The sequence below is a fragment of the Erinaceus europaeus genome, chromosome 9 (genome assembly GCF_950295315.1).
Source record: "Erinaceus europaeus chromosome 9, mEriEur2.1, whole genome shotgun sequence".
In the NCBI taxonomy this organism is placed as follows: Eukaryota; Metazoa; Chordata; class Mammalia; order Eulipotyphla; family Erinaceidae; genus Erinaceus; species Erinaceus europaeus.
The window spans coordinates 2959340-2972053 of record NC_080170.1 but is presented as its reverse complement, the minus strand read 5'-3'; the positions used below and the strand labels follow the sequence as shown (position 1 = coordinate 2972053).

Genomic DNA, 12714 nt, shown 5'->3' with positions numbered 1-12714 from the left:
TAGTGGAAATTATTTAGAATTATTATCAGTAGTTATTTAGAAGGGATGGCTTGAACAATATTTATTTCTAAAGTAAAGGTTTTATCAAAAACACCTTTCTTCTATTGGTCTCTTTGTATTAGGCTGCACTGTGTGAGAATGCTATTTAAACATAAAAATATGAAGATACTGAATTCACTCCATATCATGTGATGGTGAGCATTAAATTAACTGTATTTGATATGCAAATTATGTAAGATAACAATGTGTTTGGTGAGCATAAGAGGGGAGTGGGGGGAGGAAGAAGTGAAAGAAAAAGGAAGACAGAAGAAAAACATAACATTCTAAAGTAATAGATTGTCCAGTTTAACTTCCTGCTATGCTATTAGCAAAACTCGTCTCAAACTGTATGCCTTCTACATATTAAGAGTGTCATTTGTGGTATTTTTCCAGAATATTTAATATTTATCAACTTTATGTGTTTTTTAACTTAGCCAGATGTAAAGTTTTGAATCTTGCTTTGGTTTCTTTTTTGCTCTACTCAGAATGGCTATATGAGATACAAAAATATAATTTCTAAGAGAAAAAAATCTAATTTAAAAAGCCAGTGATAAGAATTATAATTACTTTCCACTAAAGACATAATTATACAGAGATAACTTCCAATTACAGAAATTGCAGAGAGATGGGAAGAAATAAAATAACCCAAAGCACCCAACAATTATTTTCTCAATGATGTGGATTTGCAGGTCTGTCTCTTGCAACCAACCAAATCAGATTTTTTTTTTTTGCTCCAAAGTTAACTTTGAAAACATTTGTATAGGGGGAGTCAGGTGGTAGCATAGCCAGTTAAGCACAGGTAGCACAAAAAGTAAGGACCGGCCTAAGGATCCTGGTTCGAGCCCCCGGATCCCCACCTGCATGGGAGACGCTTCACAAGCGATGAAGCAGGTCTGCAGATGTCTATCTTTCTCTCCCCCTCTCTGTCTTCCCCTCTTCTCTCCATTTCTCTCTGACCTATCCAACAACAACAAAATCATCATCAACAACAATAATAACTACAACAGTAAAACAACAAGGGCAACAAAAGGAAATAAATATTTTAAAAAAAAAAGAAAATGCTTGTATAGATATCACCTAAAATAACAGCGCAATAGTCACAAATTCTGGATTCAAAATCCTTTCAGTAGGTGCTTTCTTCTCTTCTCTTTCTCTAAAACTTTCATAACATCTTTCCAGATCACAGAAACTACCTCTTAACCTACCATCACCATAACTTCTGCTGGCAAGGTGAACATGTGTGTGTACTAAGCTTCACTGGGTCACTGTTAGTGGACAGAGTGCTTAACCATGTGATAATTTATTAAAGACACTAGTGTCTTAGTTACTTCCTGAAAGTCATTGTAGGTTCTACCTGCTTATGAAATTCAACACTGAATTACACAAGTCCTTTCACCTTCAAAATTATGTTCACATGTAGAGATTAATGTGTCTGTAAATGTCTTTGTACATACAGCTTCACTGACTATATATAAAGGACTGTGACCTATAGAAGCCATGCCTTTGTTTGAGTAGACTGTTTCTTTAAATCAGCTCAGCTCAGCTCAGCTCTGGTTAAGGTGGTGCTGGGAACTGAACTTGGGATCTGAAGTCTCAGGTATGAGAGTCTTTTGCATAATAATTGAAATATCATCTTAACCCTTGAGTATACTAAACTGTATTCAGTAGGTAGCATATACTATTTGGGTAATATCAAATGCAATTGTGTGTGTGTGTGTGTGTGTGTGTGTGTGTGAGAGAGAGAGAGAGAGAGACAGAGGGGGGGGACAGATTCAGATTTGGGTCTCACACATGGCAGTACAACACACTATTCAAGGGAGTTCTTTCACTAGCTGACCAAGACATTATCATCATTTGTTTTCACAAAGTAAATGCCAAATTGTTGACAGATTACTAATTTCCAAATTAATAAACTTCTTCTCAGCCTTTTTAAACCCAGTGACTATCAAGTTTGTGGAATCCATACTTGGAGCAAAAGTATGCTTGACCTAGAAGACTTATTTATGAATCCCTTTCTTCTCTTTTGTTCCAGGTCAAATGATAGTTTTAATTGAAAATTCTATTTCACTCAACATCCTTGACTTGATGGTAGAAGGAAAGCATGAAACCAACCCACTCAAGTTAGAAAACATCTTAGAGGACAAATATAGATTGATGACATTGTCATTGGCTCCAACAATACCATCCTGCCATCAAATTAGGAAGTACTATGATGCCTATTATTTAAAACTGATCACCTCACAGTTTTCAGTATGGCTCCCATCTTGACATGCATCACTTCCACTCCCCCAAAGTTCCTGCATTTTAGCCTTAGCACTGACATGAGACAAAATGATCAATATTCTGAGATGTTCATCAAAAATTACAAAGGGTTACACCAGGGAGAAATGTGTTTGTAAAGTAGTGGTCATGAACACTGGAAAGCAAATGTACCAAATAACTGTCCATATGTGGTTGGTTGTTGGTTGTGGATCATTTCACTCCACTTATACACTTTCAGAGCATGTTCAGAATCTAGCTTGAGCCCTTATGGTCAGTTGCATTTGAAATCAGCTCATCCCTGAGGTCAAACAATAAGTAAAAATGAACATCTCTATATGAGGTATTTTAGATATTAAAGAATATTTTTAGGTAGTAAGGGTATTTTAGGTATTAATAAAAATTTGACCATGAAAAATGCCTAACATTGTTTTAAGCAAGTAATTAGGAAATCCCTGATGTATGGGGAAGGGCATGTAAGGGAGGCATGTATATGGGACTTTACAGTGCACAAGTAATTAGGAATTCCCTGATGTATGGGGAAGGGCATGTAAGGGAGGCATGTATATGGGACTTTACAGTGCACAAGTAATTAGGAATTCCCTGATGTACGGGGACAGGCATTTAAGGGAGGCATGTATATGGGACTTTACAGTACACAAGGGCCCAGGTTCATGACCCTGTTTCCCACCTGCAGGGAGAAAGTTTCATGAGTGGTGAAGACAAAAATGTACTTCTACATCCAACAAATTGACAAAAATCGTAAGTATCAGTTATCCAATAGGCAGTTGCCATGTAATCCATACCAAATGTGTCAGCATGCCTTGTCCTAATTTACATGAATATGTTCTGTAGTTTCCAGTAGAATGGCACTGCTACTTTTTTTTTTTATAAAAAGGAAACACTGACAAGACCATAGGATAAGAGGGGTAAACTCTACATAGTTCCCACCACCAGAACTCTGCACCCCATCCCCTCCCCTGACAGCTTTCCTATTCGTTAACCCTCTGGGAGTATGGAAACAAGGTCATTGTGGGATGCAGAAGGTGGAAGGTCTGGCTTCTGTAATTGCTTCCCCGATGAACATGGTTGTTGACAGGTTGATCCATACTCCCAAACTCCCTCTCTCTTTCCCTCATGGGGCAGGGTTCTGGGGAAGCAGAGCTCCAGGACACATTGGTGGGTCGTCTGTCCAGGCAAGTCTGGTTGGCATCATACTTGCATCTGGAGCTTTGTGGCTAAAAAGAGAGCTAACATACAAAGCCAAACAAGTTGTTCGGCAATCATGAACCTAAAGGCTGGAGTAGTGCAGATGAAGAGTTGGGGGGAGGGGGGTCTCTGTTTTGTAGATAGCTAGTAGGCATATTTTAGTTATGTTCCAAACGGCCTGTGGCTATACTAGTTCCCCCCTCCCCCAGAGCCTGAAATATGATATGCAGGTGGATCCACATTATTGTCTAGGGAGATGATGCCATGGCTAGAAAAGGAACAGAAAGCTGGATCAGGGAAGAGAGTAGCTCCCTAATATGTGAAAAGGGGTATAGGTATTGTTAACTGTAAACTCCATCAATTTGACGTGATCTAGGGCCCATATTCAGCTTAGGAGCCTGTGTGACCTCTGCATCCCTGTAGATCTGAGCTCACATTCTGTGGTCATGAGTAGGAACATTCCAAGCTGACCCAATTATCGACCCATCTTCCTCAGCTGTAGCATAGAGTATATTGTCCAGCCTCCCTTCGGAAGATGGAACATTCTCTACCATTGTTGATCCAAGTTGAGGGCAAGGTCCTATGGGGGCCCACAAAGGGTTCTGTTGTATTATTCCTGATAGAGATGACCGGTGACAATGGAGAGAGGGGTTTATTGGTGGTCTAGGCCCATTATGTCTATTTATGGTGCAATATACATAACATGAAGGATATGCACTAAACATATGCTCATTCATTTCCCAATTAGATGTATCATCATAATTTCCTAATGAGTGGGTGCAAACAAATAAACTCTGTATAAGACAATATCAATAACAGGATGTAAAATTCAAGTCAATATTAAAATCAGAGTATTATACCACATAAAAAGTTAGTAGTAAAGAGATGTTTCCTTAGATCTGAATATGTAAAAAATTGTTTGAGAACAACAAAAATTACACTTAAAACTGAAGATGAGCTGAAGCTCCCATATTTGTCAGCTATTCCTCACAAGTTTGAACCTATATTGCTTTACAGATTTTTTATTAAGTGAGGAATAGCACTAAGCACTTCTGCATACAAATTTGTGAGGATCAAGTGAAAATATGCTAAAACTCACCAAGCACACAGTGTAAGCTGTCACACATTGTTGACTCAATATGCTCTATCTAAATTTGGCCATAGCACTACCAGTGCACTTATCCAAAGAGATTCCTGCACACCTATGCTCAACACAGTGCTCTATGCAACAGCCATGACCCGAAACAACTCAAGAATCCATAGTGACAGGCCAGTGATAACAAAGTTGTGGTAGATATAAACAGCAGGTTACAGGTTGACTGCTGAAGATGAGGAGCTCTTCCCCTTTGCTGCAAATGGACAGAGCTGGAGGGCGCCAGTCTAAGTGAGATAAGCCAGAAGGACAGAGGCAAATACTTGATCTCATGCACCAGTGACACTTGAGAACCAAAGAAAGGAAAATGCAGCGTGAATGATTAGTATAACTTGAGCTGTTTCAAGAGAGCCAAGGACTCAAAAATGGAGGGTTGGAAGGAGATTTAAAGAAAGTTGTAATCTGTGATACCGGCTGAAGAAGGATGGCTACTTGATGATGTGGTGAAATCTAACTTTAATTTCTATTTTATTTAGCTTTTTGCTGCCTAGGCTTCATATGTGTGTGATTATACTGTTCCCAGTAAACTTTTCCATCCTCTTTTTTTTTTCCAGATCGAGAGTGAGAAACTGAGAGGGGAAAACAAAGAGACTGAGAGGGACAGCACAGTGCTGGTCCAGAACTCATGAACCTTCCCATATGTAAGCATTGTTATTGGACCCCTATCTTAGGAAAAAAGGAAACTGTGCAACTATTTTAAATCAATATTCCTTAATCCAAAAAAAGAAAAAAATTGGGTATCTATTCATCTTTAATCCATCTTTCTATTAAAGACAAAAACTTAAAGTTATAACTCCTTTGAATTAAAAAATCATAATTGCACCTACTTTTACATAAAAACATCACACACAGGGTGACTTGAAGACACATAGGGGTCTCAAGCAATGAAAAATCAATCCCACATCAACCCACATCTTAAATTCTCTATAAAATAGAATCTATTAAATTTGACTTCATGGTGTGAACTTTGAAACATTATTCCCATATTATCTACTTAAATATTTTAAAATTGCTTTTAAAATGGATAATTTCACCAATGACATGATTCTCACCCTAGATTATGTAGACATCACAAAGATTTGTCATGAAATGCTATGTATAGCACTCTTGTTTATCTTTTCTCAGACCTACAGTTCACAGGAGAGATTTACACACTTTTCTCAACTGGAATTGGCTTTCTTTGGAGAAATACACAAGACTTCATTCTATTTTCTTTTGAGAACAAGCAGGGCTCTGATAGACTGAGGACTAGTCAAACTTACTCTAAACACTCTAAGCATTCCATCATTATCAAATATTTTTGATCCATATGCCAATCTCCCTTCTGTAAGAAGGACAATGCTTTGCATGGGGAAGTTGATATTTTGAACTAAAGATCCCAAGTAAGTTATTATCATTGAGTACTTTATTTTGAGCAGACATTCTTCTCCACCAGTGACCAGCATCTGGCCTCTAAAGTTGGAGAAGACACTTGTATATTAAAAGCCCTACAGGCACCACACGATAACCACTGTGCATGAGCTTCCGTTGTTATCACTCAGTGTCTAGTCTTGTGCCATGAAAAGAACTGCTCTTCCAAAGCAAGTATGGATGAGGACAAACAGAAGAAAAGGGGGAGAGAGAGGGGAGGGAGTACTGTTGTGGGTGATTGCACCATATGTTGGAGAAGTAACAGAGGAGGGAGAAATCTCAAGGCCGCCATCTTCCCCTTCCCCTCACTCCATGGTTGTGTTGGGAAGTAGTGTAGCTAAGATGGAAACAAATGTTACAGGTACCAGACATCCACCTGATTGTTACAAGGTCACCCAAGAACTGTTATCTCAGCTCCTGGCCAGAAGCTGTGACCCACCAGAGAACTGCCAAAACCTTCCCAGACAAGGAATCTGAGAATTACAAGGGCAAATTCAGGTCAACAAATATGAATGAGCCAATCACAGAGTGGGGTGGGACTAAGCCCATGATACTCAAAGGTGACCTCTGCCACTTTTTGTTCCTCTGTAGAAACACCACCCACCCCAAGGTGAACTCTATAAAGAAGAGTCTCCCTCATTCTTCTTCTGTTAAGTGTTCTGTTAGAACACTGATGATGCAGTGTTCAGGAAAACATTCTGCTGCATAGAAAAGTACTTGGAAGGCTCAAGAAAGGAGATTGTGAACTCAAGAGTTGGTGAACACTTTCCTCCCTGAATAGCAGGAATTGGTAGTCAGTGGAACAAACACACAGCTTCCTAGCTGCCCTGCAACCTGATGTTCCAGTGCGTTTTAGGGAAAAGGTATAAGGCACTTTCTTATTGAAAGCATTTTTAAAGGCATGAAATATAATCTCTGCATTAACTTCAAAGAAACGGAATCTTAATACTGATAAGAGGCCTGAGCTCCAGCTGTCAAGTGGCCCTTTGAAGACCTTCAATTGTATTCCATGTACTGCAACTACCACTCTTGGACTCAGAGAAGCATGAAAAGGGACAGAGATGATTTCTGACCAAAATTATATATAAGAACTATGAGAAGAGTTAAGGTGTTCTTGAGGATAATAAGTTGCTGTTTGTGGTTAGCAAAACATAAATGTAAAAGGACACAAAGAGAGAAAAGAAGGAAGAGAAAAACATAGTATCAGACATGTTTCTTTTTTTTTACTGCATTTCTCTTTCTCTTACCCTAGACTACCTATTTTCTTTTAAGAGTCCTGAATCATTATCAAGCATTAAAAACTGCTTTATAGATCTTATTAGAGAAAGATTGCTTTCCAATCCCTGTAATGCTTAAGCAAAAAAAAAAAAGAAGAAGAAGAAGAAGAAGAAGAAGAAGAAGAAGAAGAAGAAGAAGAAGAAGAAGAAGAAGAAGAAGAAGAAGAAGAAGAAGAAGAAGAAGAAGAAAAAAAAAAAACATATTGGGAGTCGGGCTGTAGCGCAGCGGGTTAAGCACAGGTGGCGCAAAGCACAAGGACCGACATAAGGATCCCGGTTCGAACTCCGGCTCCCCACCTGCAGGGGAGTCGCTTCACAGGCAGTGAAGCAGGTCTGCAGGTGTCTATCTTTCTCTCCTCCTCTCTATCTTCCCCTCCCTCTCTCCATTTCTCTCTGTCCTATCCAACAACGGCAACAACAATAATAACTACAACAATAAAACAACAAGGGCAACAAAAGGGAATAAATAAATAAAATAAATATAAAAAAAATTTTTAAAAAAGTCTAAAAAAAAACATATTCTTATATCCTGTACCTAAGCTTATAAATGTAGCAAACAAGATGAGGAAAGAGTTCTTTTGTCGTTCTTTCATCACACACAATTCATTGATAAAACTACATAATATGATAAAGCTATTTTATGTCAAAATATTATCCTCAGAATTTAAGTAGTTTCTTTGCCTTCAGGATGACTAAATCAAATGGAAAACAAATTCATGTCTATTTCTCCTTTAATTAAGAACATAATCAGAAATACAATAGCAGACTCTAGCCTATGAATTAATATGCTAATACTTTCAAAAATGCATTTGATGTTCTCCTTTGAAATATAAGAAATACACAACAAAGAAAGGATGAGAAAAATACCATTGGAAGTCAAACACACATTAGCTGAGCTAATTGAACAAATTCACCTCCCATTTGACATTTTGCTAAAAGTAAAACAGTCTTGTAGCTGAATAAAAGAAAAATGCAAACAAAGACAGAAAAATACACATTCTAAATTGATCTGTTGAACCAAAAAGCACAAGATAGGCTTGTATAAAGTGTGAAACTGAACTATGAGTAACAGGGGAAAAATTTTGCCTCAATATTCCCCAAGATAAGAGAAAATTGTAGGTGATGCTTCCCATCCAGTCTTCTGTGTATTTATTTATTTATCTATACATTTTTCTTTTGCCTTCAATGTTATTTCTGGGGCTTGTTTCACTACAAAGCCACAGCTCCTGGGAGCCATTTTCTTTCTTTCTTTCTTTCTTTCTTTCTTTCTTTCTTTCTTTCTTTCTTTCTTTCTTTCTTCTTCTTCTATCTTATTGGATAGGACTCAGAAAAATTGATAGAGGAGGAGTTCAAACCTAGTTCCTTACCTGTGTCCTTCCCATAGTACTATGTGCATTTAACCAGGTACACCACCCCACAATCCCCTTATTCTGTTTTTCTTTTAAATAAGCAAGCCTACTTAATAGACCTCAGTGGTCTTAAATGTTCAAACCCTCCTCAGGGTGAGCAAAGGTTAGCAAAACACACAAACAAGGATTAAGGTTTCCCACCCTTAACTCCATTCCCCTGGGAAAGGAGGGAAGACAAAGATAAGAGAGCTGCAGACATCACAGAGTGAACATGGAAACATTGACCCTTTGGAGGCATAATAATGCAATACCTTGATGCGCTAAGACTCGCCTTGATTCCAAGTCTAAGTGTTTGGACAAAATTTTACTTTCTAAGGGGGATTTCAATTCCTAATTTGAGTTTTCTGCTGTCTTAGACCCAATGCCATCTAACCCAGTCCTCCTTCCATACAACTGTCACCAGGATTCCAACAAACAGGGAGTACATACTGTGTGAGGGAGGCCAGGGCCACATGGAAGATGATCTGAACAGGACAGCAAAGCATCCAGACCCCAGTGCCCACCATCCTTCCTCTCTGCAGCCTTTACTTTGGGCCTCCTCTAACCCCAAGAGTGATTAGATTCCAGAGCTGATGAGGACCTGGTGTCTCATGAGCCTGATAACCTCCCAGATTACTTAGAAGGCCTTTCCAATTGAAGCTGCCTGTACTGCCTTAGCTTTCTGGTACCACTGGAAATGACTGGCTCTCCTTGCTTTAAAAACATGGCCCTCGGGAGTTGGGCAGTGGCACAGCGGGTTAAGTGCACATGGTGCAAAGCTCAGGGACAGGTGTAAGGATCCGGTTCAACCCCCACCCTCCTGGCTCCCCACCTGCAGGGGAGTCGCTTCACAGGCGGTGAAGCAGGTCTGCAGGTGTCTGTCTTTCTCTCCCTCTCTCTGTCTTCCTCTCCTCTCTCCATTTCTCTCTGTCCTATCTAACAATCACGACAACAATAATAACTACAACAACAATAAAAACAAGGGGAACAAAAGGGGAAATTAATTAATTAATTAAAAAATCAAACATGGCCCTGGGTCTGGGCCTATGCCTGGCATACCTGAAGCACACCTGTTTGCTTTGATAGGCACTGTAGCTTTAATTGCAGGGCAGTTGTGTCTAGAAAAGCCACAGCAGGAAGCTTGCCTTTTGCTGGTCTGATAAGTACTTTGGGGTCTGTCTTAACAAAGTCCTGGAGGGATATTTTCACCAGTGCTTGAAGGGAAAGGGGTTAGCCTGTTCAGTTAGTTTCACTCTGCACTGAGGATGTAAGGAGAGGAGGCGAAGTACAGATTTGTTTCTGGATGCAACTGTACCTTCCTTTCAGTTCTGGTGGCCTGTGAATTTTCTCTCATCTTTCTTTCTTTTCTGCCACAACCTCCAGCAAAAAAAGTTGCAGAAGGAAGCAATGAAGACCCTGTCTCACATGGACCTAGGGACCTAGCCCTCGACCCTCTCCTGCTCAGATCAGGTCCATGTTACCCTGCATTAGACTCACAAGGAGATCATGACTAAACTCAGGAAGCAGCAGGCAAGCTGCACACAGCACACATCATCCAAAGAGCACACTGCAAACCTTCAAGGAAGCAAATTCACTCAACAACCAGCTGTGTGGATGGACTCCTGTTCACAGAGCATTCATGATGCTGCAGTAGGTCCAGGTTTGATAAATATTAAAACAACATTTACGCATATGTAAGATTCCTGCAGGAGTGATCCTTTCCCTTTTTGATATGTTCTGGATTTACTTTGTCCCTAATGCCTCACCCACCACCTCACCTGCTGGTGAGAGTCGGAATAAGGAGATGTGCAAGGGAATACAATTCTTTGTTGAATTGCAGGCTTCTTTTGCAGCAAATCCCAATAGCCAAGAAGTAGTTATTTCATGATTTATTAGCATTCAAGAAAACCCTGAATAGAACCTCTGCTTCCCAGTTTCATTCTTAATATTCTATTCCAAGCCTGATATTGTATGTGTCTCTCTTTCCCTGAATACAGATCCATATGTAAGGATCCTACACCCTACAAACTCTTTCTTTTTAAATTTTTAATTATATATTTATTTTTATGTCAATGTTAGGAAACATTGACAAAACCATAGAATAAGAGGGGTACAACTCCACACAATTCCCTCCAGCAGAACTCCGTATCCCATCCCCTCCCCTGATAGCTTTCCTATTCTCTATCCCTCTGGGAGCATGGACCCAGGGTCACTGTGGGATGCAGAAGGTGGAAAGTCTGGCTTCTGTAATTGCTTCCCCGCTGAACATGGGCGTTGACAGGTGGATCCATACTCCCAGCCTGTCTCTCTCTTTCTCTAGTGGGGTGGGTCTCTGGGGAATCAGAGCTCCAGGACACGTTGGTGGGGTTGTCTGTCCAGGGAAGTCTGGTCAGTGTCATGTTAGCATCTGTAACCTGGTGGTTGAAAAGAGAGTTAATATAGAAAGCCAAACAAACTGTTGAGCAATCATGGACCTAAAGGCTAGAATAGTGCAGGTGAAGAGTTGGGGGGGTATGTTTTGTAGATAGCTAATAGGCATATTTTAGTTATATTCTAAAGGGCCCGTGGCTATACTACTTTTTTTTTTTTTTTTTTGCCTGAGCCTGAAATCTAATATGCAGGTGGATCCAAGTTATTGTCTGGGGAGACGATGTTATGGCTGGAAAAATGACCAGAAAGCTGGAGCCCCAGCAGAGAATATATATATATATATAACATGTAATAGCGTCATCAGAAGGAACACGAGGAAGAAAAGAAATATCTGAGCAATTTTGAAAGAGAATTTTTTTTTTTTTTTTTTTGCCATAGCCTGAAATCTGATATGCAGGTGGATCCTAATTATTGTCTGGGAAGATGAGGTCATGGCTGGCAGAAGGATGAGTAAGATGGATTAGGGAAGAGAGCAGCTCCCAAATATGGGACAGGGATATAAATATTGTTGACTGTAAACCCCATCAGTTTGATGTGATATGGGGCTCATATTCAGCTTAGGAGCCTGTGTGACCTCTGCATCCCTGTAGATCTGAGCTCACACTCTGTGGTCATGAGTAGGAATATTCCAAACTGCCCAATATCCTATAGACTCTTTCTAAAGGTACTTTATGTTTTGACATGGTAAGCTTTGCATTCCAGCAGGGATGATACATTATTAATCAAATATAGCACTTAGAGGGAAATGGCTGGAATAAAATTATAAATAGAAGAAAAATGTTTACATATTATGAAATGAGTGCAGTCACCACAAAGGTTTCGATTCAGGAAGAAGATAGGCAAATCACTAATTTAAGGCCAGATATTTGTCATTTACAAACAAAATGCCAGTCAATGATTTCTGTTCATATGATAAAGTTTCACACTGAAAATTAATTGACATTGTCCAGGTCATTCTACGATTGAGTAGCAGAGTCCAGACTGATACCAAATCTCTTTATTTCCCATCGAATATCTTTTCAACTCCTCTAAACTCCTTACATCTCGGTGCATGATTTAAAAGTCAAGATTCTAGAAAGTCCAATGATATAACATTGAGAGTTTGATTGTGGCAGAATGAATCAACTGTATTATCTGATTCTCAGGGCGTAATTACACATCTCCCCAAGTGCTTAACCAATTATAATTCTTCCTCCTCATTTTCAACAGGCTGGGGCTTTGAAAATAGAGGCAGACTGGGAGTATGAACCGACCAGTCAATGCCCATGTTCAGCGGGGAAGCAATTACAGAAGCCAGACCTTCTACCTTCTGCAACCCACAATGACCCTGGGTACATGCTCCCAGAGGGCTAGAGAATGGGAAAGCTACCATGGGAAGGGGTGGGTTATGGGGATTGGGTGGTGGGAATTGTGTGGAGTTGTACCCCTCCTACCTTATGTTTTTGTTCACTAATCCTTTCTTAAATAAAAAATTTTAAAAAAAAGAAAATAACATTTACAGTAAAGTACTTGAATGATTTCTGTGTAATCACAAATTATCTCTCATTCA

At 39.6% G+C, this 12714-nt stretch overlaps 1 long non-coding RNA gene across 2 annotated transcripts; it reads left to right on the top strand.

Annotated features, from left to right (window-relative positions):
* Positions 1 to 1659: 1659 nt before the first annotated feature.
* LOC132540127 (uncharacterized) lies at positions 1660 to 10428 on the top strand. 2 transcript variants are annotated; one of them, XR_009551377.1, is made up of 5 exons: positions 1660 to 1759; positions 1810 to 2243; positions 2996 to 3060; positions 5215 to 5301; positions 10119 to 10428. It is a non-coding gene; the product is annotated as an uncharacterized LOC132540127 (long non-coding RNA). The 2 variants fall into 2 exon arrangements; XR_009551378.1 differs by lacking the exon at positions 10119 to 10428 and adding an exon at positions 6662 to 7629.
* The last annotated feature ends 2286 nt before the right edge of the window (positions 10429 to 12714 follow it).